Source organism: Mus musculus, chromosome 11, assembly GCF_000001635.26.
Source record: "Mus musculus strain C57BL/6J chromosome 11, GRCm38.p6 C57BL/6J".
Lineage (NCBI taxonomy): Eukaryota > Metazoa > Chordata > Mammalia > Rodentia > Muridae > Mus > Mus musculus.
In genome coordinates this window covers 94919297-94927996 of record NC_000077.6, presented here as the reverse complement: position 1 = coordinate 94927996, position 8700 = coordinate 94919297, and the positions used below count along the sequence as shown (strand labels likewise).

The 8700-nt window shown below is 48.1% G+C and overlaps 1 pseudogene; it reads right to left on the bottom strand.

Moving 5' to 3' along the window:
• Positions 1-8163: 8163 nt before the first annotated feature.
• On the bottom strand, positions 8164-8308 carry Gm22456 (annotated as a pseudogene).
• Between the last annotated feature and the right edge of the window lie 392 nt (positions 8309-8700).

The window sequence follows — 8700 nt, the reverse complement described above, 5'->3', positions numbered from 1 at the left end:
GACTCCTGCATCCCAGGTGTGGGAACTGAAGAGGGGCAGGAACTTGGATGGACTCAGGCCACTTTAGGGCTGTCCTTCACCTAACTTGGAGCCTGGCCAAATTTCTTTCTGAAGAGCGCTCTGCAGGAGGCTGAGCCCGGCAGGAAGGCTGCTGAGGACGACAGTGTCTGTCCTGGCTGGGGTGGGGAAGCCATGAGCCTGGACCCTTCTAACAGAATCCCTGAGCCCTGTGAGGTCACCTCCCAATCCTCTTGCCCAGTCTCCCCAGCAGTGAGTCCTGCCTTCGTCATGCAGACTGGAAGACATCTAGTTGGTGCAGTTCAGCAGCAAAGGAGGCTGGCTGTCGGGGAGTTCCTGATCCCAGGACCTTCAAGGAACTCAGGATCTTTGCCCCTTTACTCCCCTCTCCTTTCCAATCACAGCCCCAGATGAGTCGACTCTCTAGTGGTCAGCCTAGTGCTAGTCTGACCCGATAACTCCAGAGGGGTTCATTTCTTCGTACCTCAGTTTCCTTATCTGAGACATATGAATACGGAGGCTGAACAGAAAAGTTCTTCCCCTCAAGTTGGACTGTGAGTAGATCAGACAACAGGCAGGCATAGTGGCACAAGCCTTTAATCCAAGCTCTTGAGAAGCAGAGGCAAATGGATCTCTGTGAGATCGAGGCCAGCCTAGTCTACATAGTGAGTTCTAAGACAGCCAGCCCCATGGTGAGGCCCCATGTCAAACAAAATAAGCAAACAGACAGATAAAAAACAAAAGAGAATCAGACATACATTGAGTCTCTCTCTCCCTCTCTCTCTCTCTCTCTCTCTCTCTCTCTCTCTCTCTCTCCTCCTTCCTCCACTCTGCCTCCCCCACATCCACAGTCCTCGTCAGACAGGTCCATTTCTGTTTCTGCCTCTGACAGCACCCCCCCTCCCCATCTTCTTCCTTTCCAATCACCTCTCCCCCTTTATCATCCATCTCCTCCTAGATCATTGACAAGGGCAAGGAAAGACAGGGGCTTTCAAGTTTGAACTCCAGTGTCAGCTCTGGCCAGGACCACTCCCCAACTTCAAGAGCCTTCAGATTCCTCTGAGGTTTATGAGGACAACAGAGATATGGTGGTGGGCACTGGGGACCTTGCTTTTCTTCTCTGCATACCATTAGCAATAAACTCTGTCCCCTTTGCATCCCGGGGCTTCATCTTAAGTGTGACCATTTGGAGCAGCTTGCCTTGGCTGCGGCCTGAAGCTGCACCCTTCTAGGAACTTCTGCCTCAGGGAGCCAGTCAGCTCTCAGAAGGGATGAGCTATCTGCTGGCTCAGAAAGGCGTGGGAATTAGGCAGCCAGGACAACTAAAAACAAACATCTGTACCAGGCCTCGCTGCAAGCACATCACACGTTTATATTCCCGTTTGTACTCACACAAAGTCCCGAGGGAGGGTGTGCTGACTGTCTGCAATTTCAGAGAAAAGAAAGGCACAGAGAGGCTAGGCCAGCTGCCCCATGTCACAAAGCCAAGAGTCAGAATCCAAACTCCGACAGCGCGTCTCCAGAACCCTCACCGCTTCACTGCTACCCACAGACCCAGGATGGACAGCGAAGGACACCATTGTACCTGGTTGGAAGAGGCTACTATGTATGCAGACAGGCTCTCTCCCAGGAAGAGTGCAACATAGAACGGTTAAAAATGGACAGACCAGGGGCTGGTGAGATGGCTCAGTGGGTAAGAGCACCCGACTGCTCTTCCGAAGGTCCGAAGTTCAAATCCCAGCAACCACATGGTGGCTCACAACCATCCGTAATGAGATCTGACTCCCTCTTCTGGAGGGTCTGAAGACAGCTACAGTGTACTTACATGTAATAAATAAATAAATAAATAAATAAATAAATCTTTTAAAAAAAATGGACAGACCAGCCGGACGTGGTGGCACAAGTGAGTCGGGGGTGGTGGCGCACACCTTTAATCCCAGCACTCGGGAGGCAGAGGCAGACAGATTTCTGGTTCAAGGCCAGCCTGGTCTACAAAGTGAGTTCCAGGACAGCCAGGGCTACACAGAGAAACCCTGTCTTAAAAATCAAACAAAACAAAACAAAACAACAACAACAAAAAAAGGTCAGACCGTAGCTGCAGTGGCTAGAAAAGTCACTGGTCTACCTCCCTCTCATCACGGAGGATGGTTGTAAAAAATGACACATTCTCATGGTATCTCAGCGAATCCTTGAGACCCCATATACCTTAATTTAGCCTTAACACCTCTGTATGACCCAGAGAGACTAAGGGAGGCCTAGGGGCCCCTTTACCCACAACCCTTTTTTTTTTTTTAGAGCCAAGGGCTGACTGAAGTCACACAGTCACACAGTCATGGTCATCATGGCCGTGGCCCCCTGTGTTCCTTGCTTGCACATCCACACAGTTCCTACATCGAATCCTGTGCATCTGAGGAGACTGACAGCTCGAAGCTGGGGTGCAAGCAACCTTTTCTTCCTTCTCATTGAAGATGCCCCAGGAAGGTCTTAGATCTACCTTATTCATGACGGGAAGCTCTTTACTGGAGCCAACCCAGCCAGGTAGTGATAGACGCTCTTCCCTCTTTGCTATCAGCCTAGATACTCTGGCTGCCTACCCCACTTGGGCACCCAAGCTAAGGGTTCTTGAGTGTTTTCTGTGTACCAGGCATTATTGTTAGGTCAGTGAAGGGACCTATAGTGCATGTTCTATTTGTATTTTTATAGAAGAGACAGTCTCAGAGGAATAATGTGTTCAAGGTCACACAGCTAGGGAGCTGTCCAGCTGAAACCAGAGCATAACACTATTATATAATATGTTATTATAATTTAGTACATAGGGCTAGTGAGATGGCTCAGCGGTTAAGAGCACCGACTGCTCTCCCGAAGGTCCAGAGTTCAATTCCCAGCAACTACATGGTGGCTCACAACCACCTGTAATGAGATCTGACACCCTCTTCTGATGCGTCTGAAGTCAGCTATAGTGTAGTTATGTGTAATAATAAATAAATCTTTGGGCAAGCAGGGACTGAGTGAGTGGGGCTGACCGGAGCGAGCAGAGGTCCTAAAAAAAAAATTCAATTCCCAACAACCACATGAAGTCTCACAACCATCTGTATAGCTACAGTGTGCCCACATACATAAAATAAATAAATAAATATTTTAAAAAATAAAAAATAATTTAATATATAAGTATATATTATAATTAGATAATATAAACCTAATCTATAAATTATAATAGTGTGCTATTATATCTCATACTCTGATACTGGTGGGATATTTATGTTGCAGAGTCCGCAGTTGCTGACTGCTTTTTTGTGTCCTGTGTTAGGTACACACAGGTGAGGGAGGCAAAGAGTACTCCTCTCTTTCTCTGTCTTCTCCTGCCTAGCAGGCCTCACAGTTGGATGCACTAGGCCTGCTCTTACCCCCCTCGCCCAGCAAGTCTCCCTTGTAAGAGCGCTAGGACAGGTGGGTCTCTGGGTCCCAAAAATTTGACACCTAGTGAGGGAGCACACTGCAGTGGTGGCTGAGTGGGAGGCATGGAGGCCTGGGAATGCAACATGGTGGGTTTCTGGAAACGAGGGCTAAGGTGGGGGAGCAGGGGACATCTCTCTGCTTCTGGCTCTGTTATGATCGTATCCTGCCATCTGTTCGGTATCCTCCTGGAATGATGTCTGTGGAAGCCTGAAGAGGGTATCCGATTCTCCGGAGCCTGGAAGTGCAGACAGTTGTGAGCTGCCTGATGTGGGGGTCTGGAGACAAAGCTCAAGCCTTCTGCAAGAACAGCAACTCTTCCTAACTGCTGCAGAGGGTCTCTCCGGCTTCTGTGTAGTTTGTCTTGATTGTCCATTTGATGGATCTGGAGATTCCCGGGAGATGCTTATTTCTGGGCATGTCTGTGAGGGTATTTCCAGAGAGAATTAACAGGGAGATGGGGAGACTTCTGAAAGTAGACACCACCACTCGGTAGGCTGGGGACATGGATGAAAGAAAAGGAGGCGGTCAGGAGGAAGCCCAATATGGCAGGCATTCCCTCTCTGCTGCCTGGCTGCTCTATCCCCTCACACCCACCCCCTGCCATCACAGTGATCCCTGTCACCCCAGACCTGCAGTGATGGAGTCTTGCGCGCGCTCGACTGGCCAGGAAGAACGACGCTGCAACAGGATCCTTCTGCACACGTTTATTGGGAGAGCTTGATTGTAGAGGCGAAAAGACTTCGAGCCCAGAACTGGTGCTGCTTTTATAGGCCTAGGAGGGGCGTGTCTCACACCCGGATTGGTTATGCACTAAGCCTCATTTGCATGTTCCTCATCTGATTGGCTACTCTCTCTCAGTACCTTACAGAACCTCATTATCATGCCTGGGCTAGGCAGTGTCTTTGCAAAAAACTTTACTGCATATGTACACATTGGTTGTTTGTCCAATCTTATGCGTGGTGGCCAGCAGTAGTCAGTGCCACTCAGCAACGGCACATGTGGCTTCCCACAATGGAGCAGTTATCATGGAAGGACATCATGATCCCAAACAAATCTCCCCTCCTTCAAACTGTCTCAGGCATTTCCAGTCTAACATATTAGATGGTCTCTTCATATTTGTCGTTCTGTTATGTCCATCTGTCTTGTCTCCCTCTTGCCTTCCTGGGTACCTTTATCATTCACCAGCTTCTCTGTGCCCTGTGGGAATAGCAGAAGTTGGAAGTTTGGCCACCCACAATCAGAATGTACGTCCATGCCTGAGTGGGGCCCATTACTTGTGGGGCGGGACAGAGGGTCTAGGTTAGCCCCAGGAAAGAGCAGGGTGGCTGTCTGTAAACCCTACTGTCTGATGGTTAAAACATGTATGTTATACTTTGTTCTTATTTTCCCCTCCCCCACAGCCCCTCCTTCTGACTGACCCCTTTCCTTCTCCTGGGTGAGCTCTCTCCTCACTCCCATGGGCCCCACCTTCCCAAAGACCCTCTTTAGTCATGTCCGCCATTTTCCCAGATAGGGTCCTAGTTCCCTGGGACAGATGGGGACACAGACAGTCAGTACAGGGTACTGAAAGCCACTTTCAGGCATGGTAGAATGGCCCTGCCACTTGGGACTGTATACTGCAGATCTTGCAGTGATATTTGTTTCATCTTAATTAATTAATTAATTAATTAATTATTATGACCAAACACTATGACCAAAGCAACTCTTATAAGGACAACACTTAATTGGGGCTGGCTTACAGGTTCAGAGCTTCAGTCCATTATCATCAAGAAAGAAACATGGCAGCATCCAGGCAGGCATGGTGCAGGAAGAGCTGCGAGTTCTACATCTGAAGGCTGCTAGCAGAATACTGGCTTCTAGGCAGCTACAATCTTCATTGATCTTAAAGCCCACACCCACAGGGATACACCTACTCCAACAAGGCCACAGCTACTTGAACAGGGCCACACCTTCTAATAGTGCCACTCCTTGAGCCGAGTACATACCAACCATCACAAATAATAATTAATTAAAAAAAAACATTTGAAGCCCACATGGTTCAATATACCTGTAATCAAGAGATAGATGTAAGAGGATCTTGAGTTGAAGGCTACACTGGGCTACACAGTGAGGAAACAAAAATAAATACATCAATGGGAGAGTTTCAGTGTAGTCTCCAAGTGCTTTGGAGAAAGATCATTTCCATTAAGAGATTGTACAAAACAGCTTCTTGCTGGCTACAAGGACCTGGAAGAGTAAAAAACCTGGGGGCATCAGGTGGCGGTCCTGTTTCAGAGCTGTCTACCACGAACTGGGTTTTGACAGACCCTGCACAGCTGATCACTGTTACTGTTCTAGATCTCTCTTGGATACCCTATACATGTCTGTTAATGTTCCTCCCAGTTAGCATGCCACTCAGTCAATACAAGCTTCAGAAACCAGGGTAACAGGAAAACTCCATTGATGACCCCACTTCATGATGCAAACAGCAAACTTAATGCATATAGTTTTTTTTCGAAATATGGAGGCGCTGGGTGTGTGGGTGTGTGGGGAGGTGTGTTCTCAAAGTCTACAAGTGGCCCACAGATATTGAATATCTCCAAGGAAGACATGAATGAATAACATAACCACTCGTAAGCCTGAAAGGCAATATTCATGAAGGTTTTACAGCAATCCCATTATGATTTAAATAACTGTCATATCCTTTGGCAGTGCGCAGGCACTAATAAGGATTCAACTGCTCTATCTTGGCAGTTTGTCTCAGGCAATCTATTTTCACGTAACTTATGGGGTTTGAGTGATGCCTTTTGTGCGGCGGATTATCCTCTATCTAAATAAATGAGCCAGCGACTCAGAAGTGGTTCTTGAAGGCTTGGGGCAGGGGGACAGTTATTCAAGACCTGGGACTGAAAGAGTACTAGTGAACCCTGATCAAGAATCCAGCTTCCAGGCTGGAGGTGGTGGCGTGTACCCTTTGATCCTAGCACTCAGGAAGCAGAGGCAGGAGGATCTCTGTGAGTTCCAGGACAGCCAGGCTACACAGAGAAACCCTATCTCAAAAAGCAAACAAACAAAAACAAAGCAAATTTTAAAAAACCCGGTTCCCCACAAAGCCAATGGCTAAGAACTGGGATTTCACACAGGCAGTAGCAGCAGAGAAAGGGTGACTGGGATGCTAAACAGCCGAGATCAGGGCTCGCTGGAAGGGTGAGCCATGCCATCTGAGTCCCCAGCGTGCTGTATGTTATGAAACTGTCAAGCAGCAGCAGAGAGCCCCTGAGTTTCTCAGATTCTCACAAGGTTTTCAAACACAACATAATGATCTTGCTGGTGAGTCATTGACTCTCTCTCTCTCTCTCTCTCTCTCTCTCTCTCTCTCTCTCTCTCTCTCTCTCTCTCTCCAAAAGCAAAATAAACTTTCCAGGACAAAATTAATGGATTTTTTTTTCACCACCCCTGCCCCCCAGAGGCAGGAAGAGAAACAAGCCCCGGAGACTGGACTGAAAATCACATCCTTTCAGTCAAATGGATACTGCGTAACTCGATCCACAAAACCTGAGAGCATCTGTGCATCTGTGTTTATTAAAACACTCATGAGAGAGCTGAAAGCCAACTTTTGGCAATCCTTTATCAGGTGGCAGCATTGGATGTAAACGGAGTAAGTTAATTTGAATAACTCTCACTATTGTTTTCTTTCTTTCTTTCTCTCTTTCTCTCTCTCTCTCTCTCTCTCTCTCTCTTTCTCTCTCTCTCTCTCTCTCTCTCTCTCTCTCTCTCTCTCTCTCTCTCTCTCTCTCTCTCTCCCTCCCTCCCTCCCCTTCCTTCCTTCCTTCCTTCCTTCCTTCCTTCCTCCCTCCCTCTCTTTCTTTCTTTCTTTCTTTCTTTCTTTCTTTCTTTCGACAGGGATTTCTGTATAGCCCTGGCTATCCTGGAACTTGCTGTGTAGATCAGGCTGGCCTTTAAAACTCAGAGATCTACCTGCCTCTGCCTCCCAGTACTGGGGTCAAAGGCGTGCGCCACTACCACTTGGCAACTCTGGCTGTCTCATATGCTTATTAAACCTTGTAAATTTGGGCAGAGGTGATGGCTCAGTGAGTAAAGTGGCTGTTGTACAAACAGGATGAGTTCACATCCCCAGAACCACAAGTAGAAGCTGAGGTGAGCTGCCAGGGCAAGCAAACCCAGCTCTGCAGGGAGGAGAGGAGGGAAAGGGCACAGACAGGTGAAGCGCTGAAGCTCATTGGCCAGCCAGGGCACAGACAGGTGACGCTCTGAAGCTCATTGGCCAGCCAGGGCACAGACAGGTGACGCTCTGAAGCTCATTGGCCCGCCAGCCTAGGCTAATTAACTCGTCTAAAAAAACAAACAAAACAAACAATCAAACAACAACCACAACAAAACCAACCAACCAACTAGAAATAGGAGCCAAGCGTGGTATCGCACAACTTTAATCCCCTCACGGGGAGACAGAGCTTGACAGATCTCTGTAACTTCAAGGCTAAGAGTTCCAGGCCTGCTAGGACTATACAGTAAAATCTCTCTCTCTCTCTCTCTCTCTCTCTCTCTCTCTCTCTCTCTCTCTCTCTCCCTCTCCCTCTCCCTCTCCCTCTCCCTCTCCCTCTCCCTCTCCCTCTCCCTCTCCCTCTCCCTCTCCCTCCCTCTCCCTCTCCCTCTCCCTCTCCCTCTCTCTCTCTCTCTCTCTCTTTCCCCAGGGGAGAGCACAATTTCCCACTACCACAAATTATGCAGTCGAGTTTCCCCGCATTTGGGGAAATCGCAGGGCTCAGCACATCCGAAGTGCAATGGATAAGCCTCGCCCTGGGAAAACCACTTATCTCAAAAACGAAGCAAAAAAAAAAAATAATAATCTGGGGGTGACAGTGAGTCTACAGAGTGAGTTCCAGGACAGCCAGGGCTATACAGAGAAACCCTGCCTCGAACCCCCACCCCACACACAACAAAAGAAAAAAGAAAAAAGAAAAAAGTCAAATGCACTTTTTATTTCCCAGCATGCCCTCTCGATCAAAAGTAAAATATGCCTCATCCAGACCACTTAATTGGAGTGGTGGTCTCTTTTTCTGTGACCCTCAACTGATTTCTTGGGAGGCAGATTTCTAGCCTGGTCTACACAGTGAGCCTCAGGCTGTGCAGGGCTACAAAAAAAGACCCTGTCTCAAATAAAAACCAACCAACCAAAAACACACACACTACCCACCCCATACACACACACACATGCACACACACACA